We start from the raw sequence: 12,477 nt of genomic DNA on the forward strand, positions 1-12,477 counted from the left end.
CCTGCCTTGCTTGAGAACATTAAATTCAGCAACATACCACTGCAGGCATCTCTCCTTCAGCATTCCTGAGTTGGCCTTCCAATTTCTAATTTGGTATTTTTAAGACATCCCATGTCATTATTTGACAGCTCAGATTTACAGAGGAGGGTTATTACCCAGTCCCTCATACCCAGACACCTCTCTGCTATACCAGGTTGTATTATTTTCTTTAAAGGAGCAGGACATGTTAGTTTGGTTAGTTTAGGTTCATAACAATTGACTGGGCCACACTGATGTGGATACTGTGCCTGAGTGGGAGATCCCATCACCTGATTGCTCACTTTTACTTGATGTGGTTGAATGAGTCAAAGATTCACTCAATGGGCCTCTCTCTTTTACTTCCTTCTATGTGTGTAAATAAGTAATTAGAGGGGGCCAGAGACTAATGTGTAATGATGAAGATGTCACAATTGTGATGATAATAACGATCATCATCTTGATAATGGAGAAATTGACTAAGAGACGCAGAAACTGATGGAGATATTTTGCCTAAAGAGTCCTTAAGATTAAGGAATTCAAATCAGTATTTCCTTGATGTTCTTAAAGGAAATAGGCATTCTTTTTCCTTTTTCTATTGAACATGATACCTGAGTTTGAAAACCTAATGTTGGATAGAGTTAAATATTAATTTGTTATTGCCACTGCTACAGAGTATGTAGCTACAGTGCTGCCCAGCAGAAGTAGCACTGAGGGTACTTGGAAAAAGAAAGCTTGACTTAAGGAGAGAAGAAATGTCTTCAAGTAGCTTTGGAGACAGTTGGAGCCTCAGCAACTGACAGTATTAAAAACGGCTAAAGTAGAAGAAATAACTCTTGGATGCCCTGTGGTTGCTAATTGACATGGTCATGAATATCCAGGAAATACACCGCAGGATGACTGGAGCGATTTTGGCAGGAAATGTCTTGCTTAAAACTGGAAATCCTGCAATAGCAGGTGGGCAGTGAAGGAACAGAGCCAGAAAGGATATTTTTCTAAATTTGACCCTTTTTCAAACCCGAGTCTTGTTTGGCCATATAACAAATGGGTTGCACATGTCTGGAAATCACATCTAAACTCCCACTGAATTATGTGAGTCTCCATTCACTAGTTAGTAAGAAAGAAATATTAATAACAGGTGTTGCATGTTTAATTAAGGAATCACTTATGAGCACACTATGCATACAGTCTATGCTAGGTGCCTTGGACAATTGCTAAGATCCAATGCTTTTAGGAAGAAAATGGCATACAAACATGAAAGTTTTAAATAATGGGCAGCAATTCATTGTTTAGAAAAATAAATATTTAGGATATATTTTCCCAGAGAAGGAAAAAACACAAGTGGTTTGAGATGTGTTGTAAAGGGCGACATTAGAAATAGAGTGCTTGTTAAAGAACTTAAAAGATAAGTGGGATTTGGATCAGAAGAGAGAAGAGCAAAGGGTTTTTTTTTTCTTCAGCACTGTATGCTCAGAACCCAGAACATGTCTGGCACGTAACAGATATTTAACAAATGTTTGTTAAATGAATGAATGCTGAGTTGTTAAAACACTTTAAAACTATTGTATTCTTTTTTGTGATAACATTTGAGGTGATCTAATTAGAGAGAAGTTTTTCTGTTTGGACTTAAACTTCGCAGTGAATATAGTTAAGGTTGACCAATTTCTGTCTCATATCAATTAAACATTTTATGGGTTTTTACTCAATGCAGTCATTAATGAGAAGCTGCCCAGGGCAATGATAATGAGGATGATAACACATTGCCCTTACACCATCTCCCTTATCCATGGAAACCTAAGTGCTTCACCAACAGTAATTATCATAGCTCTTATAGGAGATAGGAAAGAATAATTAACACTGTTTATAGATGAAAATGGAAATAGAGAGATATTAAGCTTTGAAAACAATGAATGACCAATATCTGATAACTGTTCAAACCATGAGTTTGTTTGTCTCTTTTGGGGATGGTAGTGAGATGACAGAAAGGAAGATGAACTTTGAACTTTATCAATCAATGCACTCCTTGAGACCTAATTTGAAATTTTGTATAAATTGCTGGGTGCTAATAAGTTAAGGAAAGTATACATCTCTTGGGAGTCTTTTCCATAAGTTTCCTTGGCTCATATAAATTTAGGAATGTAATAATTATTCAGTTCTAAGTTGAAATGATTGCATAATCACACGTTTGGTTCCCTGTTCTCAAAGCTCTTCTGCCTTTTTCTCTTCACTTATAAAATGGCCCCACCTCAGACACTAAGATCTATCTGGATATCTGGGCTGGCCCCGTGGCATAACGGTTAAGTGCGTGCGCTCCGCTACTGGCGGCCCGGCTTCAGATCCTAGGCGCGCACGGACGCACTGCTTCTCCTGCCATGCTGAGGCCGCGTCCCACATACAGCAACTAGAAGGATGTGCAGCTATGCCATACAACTGTCTACTGGGGCTTTGGGGAAAAAAAAAGGAGGAGGATTGGCAATAGATGTTAGCTCAGAGCTGGTCTTCCTCAGCAAAAAGAGAGGATTAGCATGAATGTTAGCTCAGGGCTGATCTTCCTCACAAAACCAATCAATCAATCAATCAATCAATCAATCTTGATATCTGTCAAGTGGATCTAAAGAATAATTGAGTTACATTGATTTACTGTTAAGATAGGCTTATTTTTGAGTTTGATTTGATCTTGTTTCCACTCCTAGTGATGGAAACTCTCTATTGAAGTGTACATGTGCATGTGTGTGTGTGTGAGAGAGAGTGTGTATTTGTGTGTGTGTGTGGGCGGAGGAGAAACACCAAGCATTTGTTTCCCTCTTCTTTTGTTAATGCTATACTTGTATCAGAATATTTCTGACATGAATGGCAGAAAACCAAACCCAAATGAATATAAGCAAAAAAGAATTTATTGGCTCTTTTAATTAAAAACTTCAGGGGTAGAACTGGCTTCAAGTATGGTCTCCTTGAGCTCAAACAATGTTGTCAAGATCCAGTTTTTCTTCTTCTGTTGCTCAACTCACATCAGTGTATTGGTTTTACTCTTGGGCTACACGTGGTGGCAAGATGACAGCAGTAGCTCCAATTGCAAACTTTCAGGTTCAAGATCAGTGGAGGAGAGTGTTGCCAGAATCCTTGAAGCCTCATCAGAATTTCCATTGCACCATCTCAGTTCTAATTGTGTAACTTGTTTGTCCTGACCAAATCTTCTTGTCCAAGGCATGCTATCTAATGCATTAGTTTGGAAGAATTAGGACTCCTACTTGATGTGGGGTTATAGTAAATCCTCACTCAAACCATAATGCTGGTTTTAAGGCTATAATGTTTACCTCCCTCCTAAACTTTGGGGAATTGCTCCTTCACCCAATGCAGCTATATGATTTGTGGAGCTGCCAATCACAGTATTCCACAGTAGTAGTACCTCCAACATTCCATCCCCAGGGTTGGACATGTGACCTGGAGGGTGGATCATAATGCTGATCCTCCCGTCTAAAGTGATTGATCCAATGAGTGACCAGTGGCAGCTAAATCAGTGTCTATTCCTGAGTTGGATACATATAATGAAAGGAGAAAGTTGTCTTGGATAAAAGACAGATACTCAGGGATAAGCTGAGGTAAGGGTTTGAGAAATTGCATTTGTAGAGATGTCTGCTGGTTTTAGGCACTGAGATTACTGGAACTCCCTTGATGTCTGCAGTATTTCCATTGATTCTGTGACTTATCCCGGTATCACTCCAAAACTCTTTTTTTGTTGTTTGTTTAAACGAGTTATAGTTATGTTTCTGTCACTAACAATAAAAAGAGTCATTGGTAACACTCGTCTGTTCTTGAGACTTCACTTTCTTCCTAGTTCCAGTAAGTAGGCCCTTGTCTTGCTTCCCTATGTCTGAGTACCTCCTTTGAAAAATTGTCTAGTAAATATAACATTTTTATTTTTACTGTGACCTATTTTCAGACTTATAAAAAATGTCTACAATTGTAAAAAGGATTTCTTTATACCCAGATCACCCAAATGTTAAATGTTGCTTCATCCTTCCCTTTCTCTGTATATACATAATTTTGTATAAATTGAAACTAAGTTGCATACACGATGCTCCTTGACCCCTAAATCCTCAGTGTCCTCTTAATTTAAAAACAGGTGCATCATCTTGCATAATTGCAGTAAATAAAAATCAGGAAATTGCCCGAGACAAATAATAGCATCTAATCTACTGTCCTTACTCCGATTTTGCTAACTGTCTCAGTTGTGGTCTTTATAGCAGAAGAATATCCTGGATCATGCATTGCTTCTATTAGTCATTTCTCTTTAGTCTCCTTAAATCTGATACAATTCTTTTGTCTTTTTTTTCTTTCCTAACATTGGCGTTTTTGAAGATACAGGCAAGTTATTTTGTACCATATCGTGTGATGCTGATTTATCTCAGTGCTGTTGAGAACATTGGTCCCTTGGGTAAAGGGGCATTTACTAGTTTCTTCACAATAAAATTTGCCAAATTTTTTTTGTAATTAATATATATGTTGTGGAGAGGTACTTTGACTAAAGTCCTCTGACTCCTGATGGGGTTCAGGGCAGGCCACCCCACAATATGCCATTTTGACTTATTGATTATTTTGAATTGAAGTTGCTTAAGAAACAGCCAGTGCAGGAAGGACGCTCTGACCCTCCTTTGTCTCCCTGAAAGCAGCAAATAAATCTCCCGTGTAAAAGGTACCCTCCCTGTACCAGGAGATAGAAAGGACATCTTTCTCACCAGAGATAGGGAATTAGGGGCCAAGACAGCTGTATAAATAAACCTTGTTACGCCTTCACTAATTTACTACCCCAAGCCCAAAATTCTTTGTCTTGCCAATTCTTCATAAATTTATTGTTTGTCTAAAAGGTATAAAAGGTCATGCTTTGGTCATTTCTCTGAGTCTCATATCTTTGGGACCCCCATACGTACAAAATAGCTTTAAATTTATTTTTCTCCTGTTCATCTCTCTTTTATTACAGGGGGAGTCTCAGCCAAGAACCTGAAGGGTAGAGGGAAAATTATTTTGCCCCCACACCCATACTTTCACCACTCATTTTTGCATCGCCAGGTCTTTATAAATTGTGTCCCTTCCTTACTCTCATTAATTTCCTCTGAGTGATCACCTACTTGTCCCACTTTTCAGTCCCCACCACCCACTCATACATACAACACATGTCCTGTTTCATGTCCCATTCTTTAACTGGAGTCTTGCTATGCATGATTAGAATGTGCTGACTTCTCTTTGCCTGGAATCATCTTGGGCTCCTTGTCATCATCTTAGGCACCTTAGCATCTTAGACACATTCTTAGGCACATTTTCAATTATCTGCTAGATTTGCCATTTAGCAATTCATTGAAACTAGCCTATATTACTGCCTGTTTGTTATCTGTGGCTTTATCTTCCAAATAATAGATTCTGCTTGACTAATTGGATGACCTTCTATCTGTAGGTAGCTCCTTCTCCAATTTGTATGTGTGTGTGTGTGTTTTTTGTTTTCACTTTTAGATCTTCCAGGTCTCCTAGTCTAGCTAGCCCTCAATAGCTTTCTCAGAAAATAGAGAAGTAAATATCAGTCACTGTCTGCTCAATAGCTGCTAAATTAATAAACATGCAGAATATTATGAAGCAATTCTATTGTCTGGCAGTAATGATAATACTATTTCCAGTAGGCAATCTTTGTGTTGTACCATTTTGAACTTTAGAATTTTACCATAAAGTTATACAATCAAATCTACATGGTTGTGTAAATTACATGCACAGAGAGGAATGAGTAATATTCAATCCTTAAATTCTCATAAAGTAAATTGACTGCCTGAAGCAATGGGGGAATCAAAGTTGGTTTTGATTACATTAGTTTTTGTGTTAAATTCAGGACAAGGTCAGAAACACTGGGATTGTTGGTGAAGGAGGTGGGAAACGCCCTCCTGCTAACACAAGGAGAAAAGTAGAACATAGAAATCAGAGGAGGCTTTCTGTTACCATCATAGCAAGGAAATGTAAAACAGTTCACTTGGGATGTTTTCCAGAAGAATTTAGCAACATTTCTTAAGCTCTGTGAATTCCTTGATGTTTATTATTTTTATTACCTTTTGTTTCCTTGTGACAAATAGCAATAAAACTCTTAGCAACAAGTATGGCCTTCTGTAGACTAGCAGAAAGGGGAGAGCTAAAGAAAAAGTTTCCTATTCTAAAGAGTGATACTGATGTCAGGAGGAAATAACAGGTTATGCCCCTAGTGCTTGAGAAAAGGCAGAAAAAGACTTTGTAGAGAGAGATTCTGGTCTCAGAAGAAGTCCTGGGTTTACCCATAAACGGCCCACTAGGGCTTCCTGACACTGACCACTCAGATTATTTCAAACCCACAGGATTCTGGCTTCTTTATTCATGTTTGTGCTTCAGCCACAACATTATCATAGACTCTAGATTCTGTGTACTTGCCTTTTGGAGCGTTTTTAAGACATTTTTAATATTAATTGTCCCAGCATCAGTGAAAAAGATAAAAGATATGTTTTAATTTGTATTATTATTATTGCAAACTGAAGAGTTCTGAATAATACTTTTCAGTCAGTAAGCTCCAAGAGGCCAAATGCCTGTATGATTTACTACAATATTCCAGGCATAGTGCTAGTTACATAGCATGTAGCCACTAAATATATGGTCACTCACTATAAGAGGCTTGCTTAAATACAGAGCCTGTTGGCTGCAGATTACAGCATTTTGCCTTTTTTTTCCCCTCCTCTCCAATAAGGAGCTCAACAAATCTTATGTTTAACTTTGTGAGAAGACATGCAAGAGCTTAGAGAAACTTGACATATTAATTATAACAGATTGCTTAAAGAACTTGTTCAGACATGTTATAAAGCAGGTCAAGTTAGATCTGTTCATTATAAACTGTAGAATGTAACTACATATTGAAGAAATGGTCAGGGTAACCAGAGCACATTCGGGTGGGCTGTGAATTAGTAGAGTTTAGAGGCTGACTTCTTGTCTTTAATTCAATGTCCCATTTTCTACAAGGGCATAGAGGAAAAATACGCCAAATACCAGACCAAATGAGTGATGCTCAGGTCTATTCTGTTTCCTACTTGTAATAGAGTCTGCTCCCAAACTTAATAAAGAGCAACTTCATCCAGATTTGTACTTTTAATTAATGCAAATTCCAGCCTTAACTTAAGAAAGTTGCTGTGTTATCAACATTAATAACATCCAGCCTGGAGAAAAATGTGAAGAGTCTTCATGATTGACTCTGCCTTGGCTGACCAGGGTTCAGAGACAGGACCCTGAGGGTTACATTAGCTCTCTCTATTCTCACCACCAGGGTTTGATCTCAATGCCCCCATTTGGGAAACCTCAATCACAGGTTTGCAAACCTGTTGTTGCATTTTAATCCTTCTCAAATTCTAATTAAGTTATGATCTTAATGCAAAGTAATTATGTTTACTGACAGACCTATGATTAATGCAAGCCACAAAGCAATTAGCTGAAGAGAGATAAAAATACGGTTAATATCATTGACATACCTATCCTAAGAAGAATTAACATTATTTTTGAAATATGGACCCTTCTGCACAGATTGTTGACATGGTTGTCATAGAAACTGCCTGTCTTGTCATTATTACAGTCTCCAGACATCTGTTCCAGGTTCAAACACTCATTGACATGTGCATTCATTTGGTCAGATAAGATGTCTTATCTCAGGCACCTTTATCATCCATGAGTATATTGACTTCCTTTAAATAATGAAAGACCAATTAAAAATTAGTAACCACAGATGGGTCAGCATTTAAAGTTTTGTGTCAGCATGTAAAGCACCCTGATAGCAGCACTGAGACATAATTGTGGCTAGTGTTATATGGATTTTACAGTCAACTATAAATTATTTTGCAATATGGTATTAAACCTGGGGATTCAAGAAATATCAGTAGTTTGCTTTTTTACCTAAGTGGAAGAATTCTTGGAATTCTGTCTAAGTGTTTTTACAGATAGGCTTGAGTATAGCCCCAAAGTGTTTGATGTTGGAAAAATTCACAACACTTCAAATTAATAATGAAATTATACTAGGAAGATCTAGTCACAGAGAACTAGTAAAGATACTCAATTTCCCCCATTATTCATCTGCTTAAATTTCCTTACTGCTACAACCACTGCTAGGAATACATGGCATTAGCCTTCACATTGACATTTTGAGCAGAATAATTCTTAATTTTTCAGGACTCTATTTAGCATTTTAGGAAGTTTAGCATTGCTGTCCTCTGAACTATAAATGCCAGTATTAACTCCCTGTCCCAGTCATAGTAGCAACCAAATCTGAGTCCACAGGTTTCCAAATGTCCCCTGCGGAGCATGGGGTAGAGAAGGAGAGGTACTACTACTCGTGATTGAGAACCATTGAAAAGATCTTAGCAGAGACGTCTTTTCTAGTTCTGTCATTTCTTATCTTGTTAGATTTAATTTATCAGGTGTGAGTTTCATATTAATTGCAGGCTGTAAGGTAGCAATTGCTTTAAGCTGTCAACAATGCTATGAGAATATCAAGAAAGAACAAAAAGCAAAGTTAAAAAGATTTAGTACCTAAAAAGAAACTGATAAAGAAAAGAAAAATGACTAGAATACTAAGTACTAAATAGAATAGTATAGAGTAGAATAATTAAGGATTTGCATTTCTCTCTGCAGAAAGTTGCAAATAATATAGGAGTGGATTATGTATTAGAAAGAAATATAAGACAAATAGATGGCATGGCAAGGAGTCTGTGTTATATGGAAGGAACTCACAGCAGTTGTAGAAAAGATAAACCTATGGGCCAGGAGGAAATATCTTGTGATTTTATACCAAAGAAACTTGGACCAGTAGGTCTTTTGGAGAAGATACCTGGTAGAGGGATGCCTCATATTTTTCCTGTAACTTGAAAACTCATCCAATAAAAGAAACTACACTCTTCAAGTCTAGTAAATAGCAGAAAAGTATTTTTCTTTTATCTGCAAAAACTCTGGCGTATTTCATTGATTTACATTTTTCTGTTGCTGAATGTTCAATAAAGAATTGCCACTAATTTATATAATTACTATAAAATATTTGTTGCAACAATTATTGTCTTGGTACACAATAAATAATAATTGATTAAAATAAGCCCAGGGGAGGCTAGAAATATAAAAGACCTTAGAGACAATCAAACATCACTTTCACTATATAAGAGAGGAAATTAATGTTGAAAGATATTATTTAAAACAGTCCCTCAGCTACTTATCTACAGAAACTGGCTGAAAAATTCAGGAGATATATTTGGAATTGAAATATAGACTTGGGAGTCATCAGATTTCTGTGTAATTAAAATGCAACTATTTCTTAGGGTGTCCTTGGAAACGATGCTGGAGTAGGCAGCTTTGGAATTCAGAGGCCCAGGCTTGGTAGATGTCAGTTTGGGAGACTATCAAGAATTTTTCCTTAGCCGCTGAGCATCAGTTATTAATGGCAAGAGAGAAGTGATGGAGGAAAGCTGGTTAGGGTAGGAGAAAAAGTGCTGTCCTGTGTTAGTATTGGAAATTATGACATTTCTGTAGCATTTGTCTGGATGACTGCGGTTTTTCATTGTTGTGTTGTCTTGTGTTACTTGGGAGTAGCCATAGACATGATGAATTCTTTCATTTAGAGCCAAATTTTGATGGAAAAAAGCCGATGCTAGAAGCATAAGCTAGAAGGATAGGATGTTTTGATCACAGTGAGATCCTTTAATTTAAGATTTCAGAAGAAGGGTTGTTGAGTGATCACATAGTCCAGTGCATGGAAAGCAGAATGGGCAGGGGGAATGGAATGGTCAGGAAATAAGTAGAATTTTAGAAAATTAGAAAATTAAGGCTCAAAAGTCAGATAACTTTGTCAATTGGTCATTAAGTTTATTGAGGGTGGTGGTAGATGTTGGAATAAAAAGGAAGACGGTAAACAAGGAGCCAAGGTCATTGATGAGTAAATCAGATAGATAGACAGCTACATAGGGGCAGAGGAAGAATGGTGGAGGATGAAGCAGTGATTGTTCAAAATGAGCACCATAAAGTGCATGACTGTCTTGACGTACCCCTGCTTCAGGACTTCGAAGTGGAACATGGAAGACTGAGAGGACAGCTTTTAATAGGGTTTCGTAAGGGAAGTAGTGTTTTGTCTGCCAGCAATCTGTCAGGAAAACAGATTGCTCTAGGTATTTCAAGGAAGGGAGTTAATACAAAGAATTAGAGGCTTACAAAAATGAGGAAGCTGCTCTGTTCATCCAGGAAATTACTGTAGAAAAAACTAAGGAAACCACTGCTGATAACCTTAGCAGCCTGCAGACCTGAAATAGGAGATTAACAGGAGGAAGCACTAATTCACTGGATATGTCTCATATCCACAGTCAGCCAAATGCCAATTTACTGCTGTTCTTCTTCTAGCTTCCAAATCATGTACAAATGCCTCTTGTTAGTGGACTCTAAACCACTGCTGGCACATGAGTCTGGAAATAATTTTCCCAGCCTCTATCCCTCATGATACATGGCAGCAGGCTGCATAGCAGGTGGGGATAGTACCGAGGATGAACAGATAATATCAAGGAGACATGTTCAAGTAAGATGAGTTAAGACAAGGAGGTAGAAAGGATATTAGTCAACAGATTAAAGATAGAGATTTACTTGTTATTGTGAGACAAGGACTAAAGAGGTCAGAGGAAAAAGTTTTGAAAGAGAAAGGAACAGTGGGAAATTGCATCAAAACCAAGGAAACACAGAGCAGTGTGACTCTGAAACTTTATGGGACCAGAAAAACACTAAAGGGAATCATTTTTTGGGTGTTAATTAAATACCACAGTGAAATGAGGCATGGTAGAACTAGCTGACTTCAAATTGCCTTTAAAAAAAAAAGGTTTCACTTTTTTTTTTCCCCTGATGAAAAGAAAACTTAGGTCTTCTGGATGAAATTGGCTACATGGATTGTTTATGCATCCATGGAAATTCTAACTTGGCATACAGACAATGAAATAGTGACTTTCTAGGATCCTAATTATGTGTTAGAAACAGCCGCAACCACTGATAAATGGCAACATACTTCTAATGGAAATGGAAGTTGACTTCAAAGGCCTTTAATTTTTTTGCTTCAAAATTCTGTAAAACATTTAACAAAATATGTGAATATCAGAGAGAAGGATATAGTGTGGTGAATGAATTAGATTGTATTATTTTTCAATTATTTATGAGTCCTTTTATAAGATTATAAGTTCTACTCCATTGACATAGTTTTGGCAAAAAGAAAAAAAATTGAGTAGATATGTGCTACTTATGAATCAGTTTAAGATGCATCATGTGTTTCTACTGTCCCTCTTTTTCCTGTCACCAGCTCAGCATAACCCAGAGAGAGACTGCTCTTTAACCTGAGTCCTTGAATGAAGAAGACATGAGGAACTGGAGCCAACTACTAATGAACCAATGTAAGAAGAAAATCCACGTTTTTTTTTTTTTTTTTCCTGAGGAAGATTTGCCCTGTGCTAACATCTGTGCCAATCTTCCTCTATTTTTCAGTATGTGGGCCACCAGCACAGCATGGCCACTAACACAGTGGTATAGGTCCATGCCTGGGAACCAAACCTGGGCCACCAAAGTGGAGCTGGCAGAACTTAAACACCAGGCCACTGGGGCTGGCCCCACCTTTGTTTTTTAACTACCGAGATTTTGAGGTTGTCTGTAATTGCATCAATATTTACTCGAACCATATACATTCTATTCCCCAAATATATTTGACCACGGAAATCTGTTTTTTTTTTGTTTTTTTTTGTTTTTTAAGGGTGGTGGTAGATGTTGGAATAAAAAGGAAGATGGTAAACAAGGAGCCAAGGTCAGAGACTCTAGTGGGACATGTTTCATTGAAAACATGGGGAAATACTAGCTATGGGTTTAAAGTTATTAACTGTGTTTTCTCTTAAAATATATATTTTTAAGAAAAAAAGAATTGGTCCCTAAAGTTTTGATCTTTAAAATGCAGTAAATGAATTTACCTTAATTACATTTCTAAACAAACTCTCTAGTAGCTTAACAAGATACAAGCCGGTTACTACCACACAGTAACAATAATAGGATTTAAAATGTCTTTCTGATTGTTTTGTAACTTTGCTTCATTTTTGTTACACATGTGACCTACAAGTAGTTATTTTGAGGATTTCCTTGTTGACTTTGGTGTGATAAAATCATAGTTAGGGAAAAATAGAAGATCAAATCTCTCATTCCAGCCCCTCTCAATTTGAGTCATGGGTGAAGATTTTCGTTGTTAGGCTCAGGTCTTGTGCTAACTCTGACTGGGAGAGGTAAACATATATAAGTAACAGGAGTGTGCTGGTAAAATGTGTACAGGCTCTTTCAGAAAAGAAAAAAATTAAAAATCCCTGATTTGTAGCATTTGCCAATTTCCAAAGCATAAACACTCCTGCCATAGCCAGTTTCAAGCTACTG

This window comes from Diceros bicornis, chromosome 8 (assembly GCF_020826845.1).
Source record: "Diceros bicornis minor isolate mBicDic1 chromosome 8, mDicBic1.mat.cur, whole genome shotgun sequence".
NCBI classification, from domain to species: Eukaryota; Metazoa; Chordata; class Mammalia; order Perissodactyla; family Rhinocerotidae; genus Diceros; species Diceros bicornis.